This window comes from Heterocephalus glaber, unplaced genomic scaffold (genome assembly GCF_053883595.1).
Source record: "Heterocephalus glaber isolate CG9 unplaced genomic scaffold, H.glaber_assembly_v1.0 deba00001547, whole genome shotgun sequence".
NCBI classification, from domain to species: Eukaryota; Metazoa; Chordata; class Mammalia; order Rodentia; family Bathyergidae; genus Heterocephalus; species Heterocephalus glaber.
This window is the reverse complement of record NW_028258340.1, coordinates 4,998,082-5,004,120: the sequence shown is the minus strand read 5'-3', so window position 1 is coordinate 5,004,120 and position 6,039 is coordinate 4,998,082.

Sequence of the window (6,039 nt, the reverse complement as noted above, 5' to 3'; positions counted from 1 at the left end):
ACTCTTTTCAAATTTTTATTTTTCTCTTCTTTTTGTCTTTCTTTCTCTCTCTCTCTCTCTCTCTCTCTCTCTCTCTCTCTCTCTCTCTCTCTCTCTCTCTCTCTCTCTCTCTCTCATATTCTCTCACTGTCCCACATTGCTCTTCATCTCCCTTTTTGTTCCTTTCTGGACCAAATTCAGATTTCTCCTTTATTTTTCTTTTCTTCTATTTTTCCTTTTCTCTATTATCATTAGTTTTAAAGGAAAGTAAATACAGTAGCTAGCCTCCCTATTGCTGTTAGGTGGTTCTGTTCATGTCTTTGTTTTTTCATTCTGCCTTTTCCTCTTGCCTTCAACAGTTTCTTAGAGTTTGTGTGATCTTCCTGCCTCTTCTGGCCTCACACCTAATCTTTCCTGATCCTTCTACCTATCTGTCCCTCCCTCCCCAACTCCTTCTGACTCCCCATTCTGAAGGGTAAAGTTGCTATATTGAAGAGTTTATTCATTATAAACATATGTTGGGTTGGTTCTCGATTTTGATTTAATTCACACAGTTAAAAGTGATAGATTAATAACTACCACAAATTGTCATTTTCTAAGCTGTGCTTGATGCTATGGTGTTGCTGATTGTATCATTTGGGCTAAGGTGTTGAGATTGGCTTCCTGGTATAATGAAAATGAGATAGCCTCAGAGTCATTAGAGTCTCAAAACTTAAAGATCAGTTATATCTGGAAGACACCTCTGAAAAGCAATCATTCCACAAGGGTACTAAACACAAGCAACAAAGATACCTACAATAAGCAATTTTGAGATATCAACCCAGGAATTAAGCCAAGGACAGTACCAAAAACAAAAATGAGAAGATATTTAAGCAAGGCACAAACTCAGGCTTCCACCCCACAAAAAGCAAATCCTGGGGAAAATGAGGTGGAAAAGTCTGATAATCAACGACCTGGACACCCTGAACTGATAGCACAAGAAGGAACAAAACAAATGAATGAGGCTCTAGAAAAATTCAAAGCAGAAATCATCTCCCAGGTAACTACAGAGATGGTGAGCAGAGTGAAAGACATGATTAGAGGCTCTAGAACAGAAACAGATAAAAAAAAATAGATGAGATCATAAACATGCTGGAAGCCATGAATGCCCAGCATAAGAAAGAAATGGAAACCATGATCGCCCAACATAAGAAAGAAATGGAATGCATGAAACAGATTCAAACGGATATTCAGAAGATTAAAAACTCCAATGAAAGCATGCAGACCAGATTAAGAGAATCCAAAGATAGAATGTGAGATATAGAACACAGGATTGCAGTTAAGGACCATGAAAACAGAGATTTCTTCAAAATAGTAAGGGACCATGAGAAATCAATCCAGCAGCTGCTAGATGATGCAAAGAAGAATAACATAAGACTGATAGGAGTCCACGAAAAAACAGGAGAAAGTACAATTGACATAAAAAAACTGTTCACAGAAGTAATATTAGAAAACTTCCGAGACAGAGGTGGAGAATTGGACATACAGATAAGTGAGGCATATAGAACTCCACCCAGCCATGATAAAAAAAAAACTACACCTAGACATACAATAGTCAAGATCCCAGAAACCCAACTGAAGAACAAAATCCTACAGGCAGTAACAGAAAAGAAACAAATCAGCTACAAAGGAAAGCCCATCAGAATCACAGCAGACTTCTAAACACAAACCCTCAAATCAAGGAGAGCCTGGAGTGAAGTATTTGAAGCCCTTAAAAAAAATAAATTCCAACCTAGACTGTTATATCCTGCAAAATTATCTTTCAAAATTGATGGGGAAATTAGATACTTTCACGACAAAGAACAACTGAGAAATTTCATAAACACAAAACCAGCACTCCAAATAATTCTAAGCAATATCCTAGAAAAAGACAATAAAGTTCACAACTCCATGAGGCCCAATAGAGGGAAGCCACCAGGCAAGGTAAGAAACTAAAGGGAAAGAGGAGGAAAAAATAAGAAATAAAAGAGCCAACAACAGTAAAACATCATGACAAGGATGAGTCAATATCTCTCAATTATAACTAGCAGTGTTAATGGCCTTAATTCACTAATCAAAAGAAATACACTAACAGAATGGATTAAGAAGAAAAATCCAGCAATATGCTGTATGCAAGAAACACACCTAATTCAAAAATAAATTCATAGACTAAAAGTAAAAGGATGGAAAATAGTTCTCCATGTGACAGGAACCCAGAAAAAAGCAGGGGTAGCAATCTTATTTGCAGACAAAGTAGATTTCAAACCAAAACTAATTAAGAGAGACAAAGATGGTCACTACATCCTTGTGAAGGGAACAATCCAAGAGGAAGAGATGACAATCATAAATATATATGCACCAAATACGAGTGCCCCCCCAACTATACAAAACAAATATTAATGGACATGAAAAGTCAAATAAGCACTAATACAATTGTAGTGGGGGACCTCAATACCCCACTATCACAAATAGACAGGTCATCTAGACAAAAAATTAACAACAAAATTTTAGAACTGAACCAAGCTATTGAACAAATGGACTTAATAGATGTTTACAGAGTATTCTACCACACAAAATCAGGATACACATTCTTTTCAGCTACACATGGGTCATTCTCCAAAATGGACCACATGCTAGCTCATACGACATGTCTAAGTAAATGTAAAAGAATTGAAATTACCCCCTGTATATTATCAGACCATAGTGCAATACAATTGGAGATCAATAACATAAGAAACCACAAAACTCCCACAAACTCCTGGAAATTGAATAACACCCTCCTGAACAACCAATGGGTCACAGAGGAAATTAAAGAAGAAATTAGACAGTTTCTACAAGTAAATGATAATGCCAGTACAACATACAGGAATCTATGGGACACAATGAAAGCAGTTCTACATGGGAAATTCATAGCAGTGAATGCCCATATTAGGAAAACAGAGAGAACTCAGATAAATAACCTAATGCAAAACCTCAAGGTCCTAGAAAAAGAAGAGCATAACAAACTCAAAGCTCATACAAGAGAGGAAATTATAAAGATCAGAGCAGAAATCAATGCAATGGAGACTAAGAGAACAATAGAAAAAAATCAATGAATCAAAGAGTTGATTTTTTGAAAGAATAAATAAAATCGATAAACCTTTAGCCAACCTTATCAAAAAAAGGAAAGAAAAGGCTCAAATCTATGCAATTAAGAATGAAAAAGGTGAAGTCACAATAGACCCAGCAGAATTCCAGAGGATCATCAATACCTACTTTGAGAACCTGGACTCTAATAAAATGGAAAACACAGAAGAAATGGACAGATTTCTAGACATATATGAATTTCCAAAGTTAAATGAAGAAGATATAGAAATTCTAAACACCCCAATTACAATGAGTGAAATTGAAAATGTAATAAAATATTTACCAACAAAGAAAAGCCCAGGTCCTGATAGCTTCACTGCTGAATTCTACAAGACATTTAAAGAAGAACTATCACCATTACTCTTTAAACTCATCAAGGAAATTGAAAGAGAAGCAAGGCTCCCAAATTCATTCCTGGATGCAAGTGTTACTTTGATTCCCAAACCAGAGAAAAACCCAACCCCAAAAGAGAACTACAGACCAATCTCCCTAATGAACATAGATGCAAAAATCCTCAACAAGTTACTGGCAAACAGAATACAGAGGGTCCTCAAGAAGATCATACACCCTGACCAAGTTGGATTTATCCCAGGGATGCAAGGATGGTTCAACATATGTAAATCAATAAATGTAATACACTATATTAATAGAGTCAAGGACAAAAACCATATGATCATCCCAATAGATGAAGAAAAGGCATTTGACAAAATCCAACACCCATTCATGATAAAAATGCTACAGAAAATTGGAATAGAAGGTCTTTATCTCAACCTGATTAAGGCTATTTATGAAAAACCAACAGCCAACATCATACTAAATGGTCAAAAACTGAAATCTTTCACTCTAAAATCAGGAACAAGACAAGGATGCCCACTATCACCACTTCTGTTCAATATGGTTCTGGGAACATTAGCCACAGAAATTAGAAAAGAGAAAAAAATAAAAGGAATAAAGATATGAAAGGAAGAAGTTAAACTCTCATTTTTTGCAGATGATATGACACTTTACATGGAAGACCCAAAAAAACTTGGTCAAAAGTCTTCGAGACCTAATTGACAGATTCAGTAGAGTAGCTGGATATAAGGTCAACACTCCAAAACCAGTAGCCTTCTTATACACAAATAGCAGACTCATTGAGAGAGAAATTAGGGAAACAATTCCTTTTGCAATAGTATCCAAAAAAATGGCACATCTAGGAATCAACCTAACAAAGGAAGCAAAAGACCACTACACTGTGAAAACTACAGCACTTTGCAAAAGGAGATCGAGGAGGATATAAGAGAATGGAAAGACATCTCTTGTTCCTGGGTAGGAAGAACCAAAATAGTGAAAATGACCATACTTCCAAAACTACTATATAGATTTAATGCAATGCCAATTGAAATTCCAACAATGTACTTCACAGAACTAGAGAAAACAATCCAAAAATTCATTTGGAACCAGAAGGGACCTAGAATAGCAAAAGCAATTCTAGGCAACAGAGACATGGCTGAGGGTATCATAATGCCCAACTTGAAACTATACTACAAAGCTACTTGACAAAAACAGCATGGTACTGGCAAAGAAACAGACCCAGGGATCAGTGGAATAGATTAGAAGATGCAGAAACAACTTCAGACATACTTAGCCACCTCATCTTTGACAAAGGAGCCAACCACTATCATTGGAGGAAAGATAGCCTGTTTAATAAATGGTGTTGGAAAAACTGGATTTCAACTTGCCAAAGATTAACACTAGACCCATATTTATCACCATGCACTAAACTAAGATCGAAGTGGATTAGAGATCTAAATATTAAGACAGAAACACTAAACTGACTGGAAGATAAGTTAGGTAGAACTCTTGACATTGGCATAGGAAAAGACTTTATGAACAAAACCTCAGTAGCACAGGAACTAGCAGAAAGAATCAACAACTGGGATTTCATCTTATTAAAAAGCTTCTACACTGCAAGAGAAACCACCAACAGAGCTAACAGACAACCTACAATGTGGGAAAAATTTTTACCAGCTGTAACTCAGACAAAGGGCTACTATCTAGAATATATAAAGAACTGAAAACAATCAGAGCCCCTAAATTCAAAGACCCAATTCAAAAATGGGCATCTGAAATGAACAGACATTTCTCAGACAAAGAAGTAAAAGCAGCAAATAAATATATGATAAAATGTTCAACATCACTGGTCATTTGAGAGATGCAGATGAAAACAACACTGAGATTCCACCTCACCCCACAAAGAGTGGCTGCTATCAAGAAATCAACCAATAACAAATGCTGGTGGGGCTGTGGAGAGAAAGGAACGCTTCTCCATTGTTGGTGGGAGTGCAGACTGGTGCAACCACTATGGAAACCAGTGTGGAGATACCTCAAAGAACTAGGGCTGGAGGTCCCTTTTGACCCAGAAATTCCCCTGCTGGGTATTTTCCCAAAAGAATTGAAAGAATCATACCACAGAGATATACGCGCACCCATGTTTATAGTGGTACAGTTTGTAATAGCTAAAGCTTGGAAACAGCGCAAGTGCCCATTGACTGGAAACTGGATAAAGAAGATGTGATTTTTTTATAAAATGGAGAACTAATCAGCAATTAAGAATGAGAAACTAGAGTCATTTATAGCTAAATGGATGCACATTGAGGCCATACTCTTAAGTGAAATAAATAGGACACACATGTGTAAATACCAAATAGTTTCTCTAGTGTGAGAAATTGAAAGTGTAAATAAGAATTAAAATAATTAAAATGAATAATTGTTAATTTGAAATAGGAAAAGGTGTACGGGTGGTGGGAAGGGAAGGGCAAAGGGAAGAAGGGAAAGGAAAAATTATAAGAAAAGAAAAAAATGGAAATGAAATCTATGTAAATAGGGAAGGGTGGAGGGTGTGAAGGGGGCACAGGTAGTGGGGAAAAAAATAAG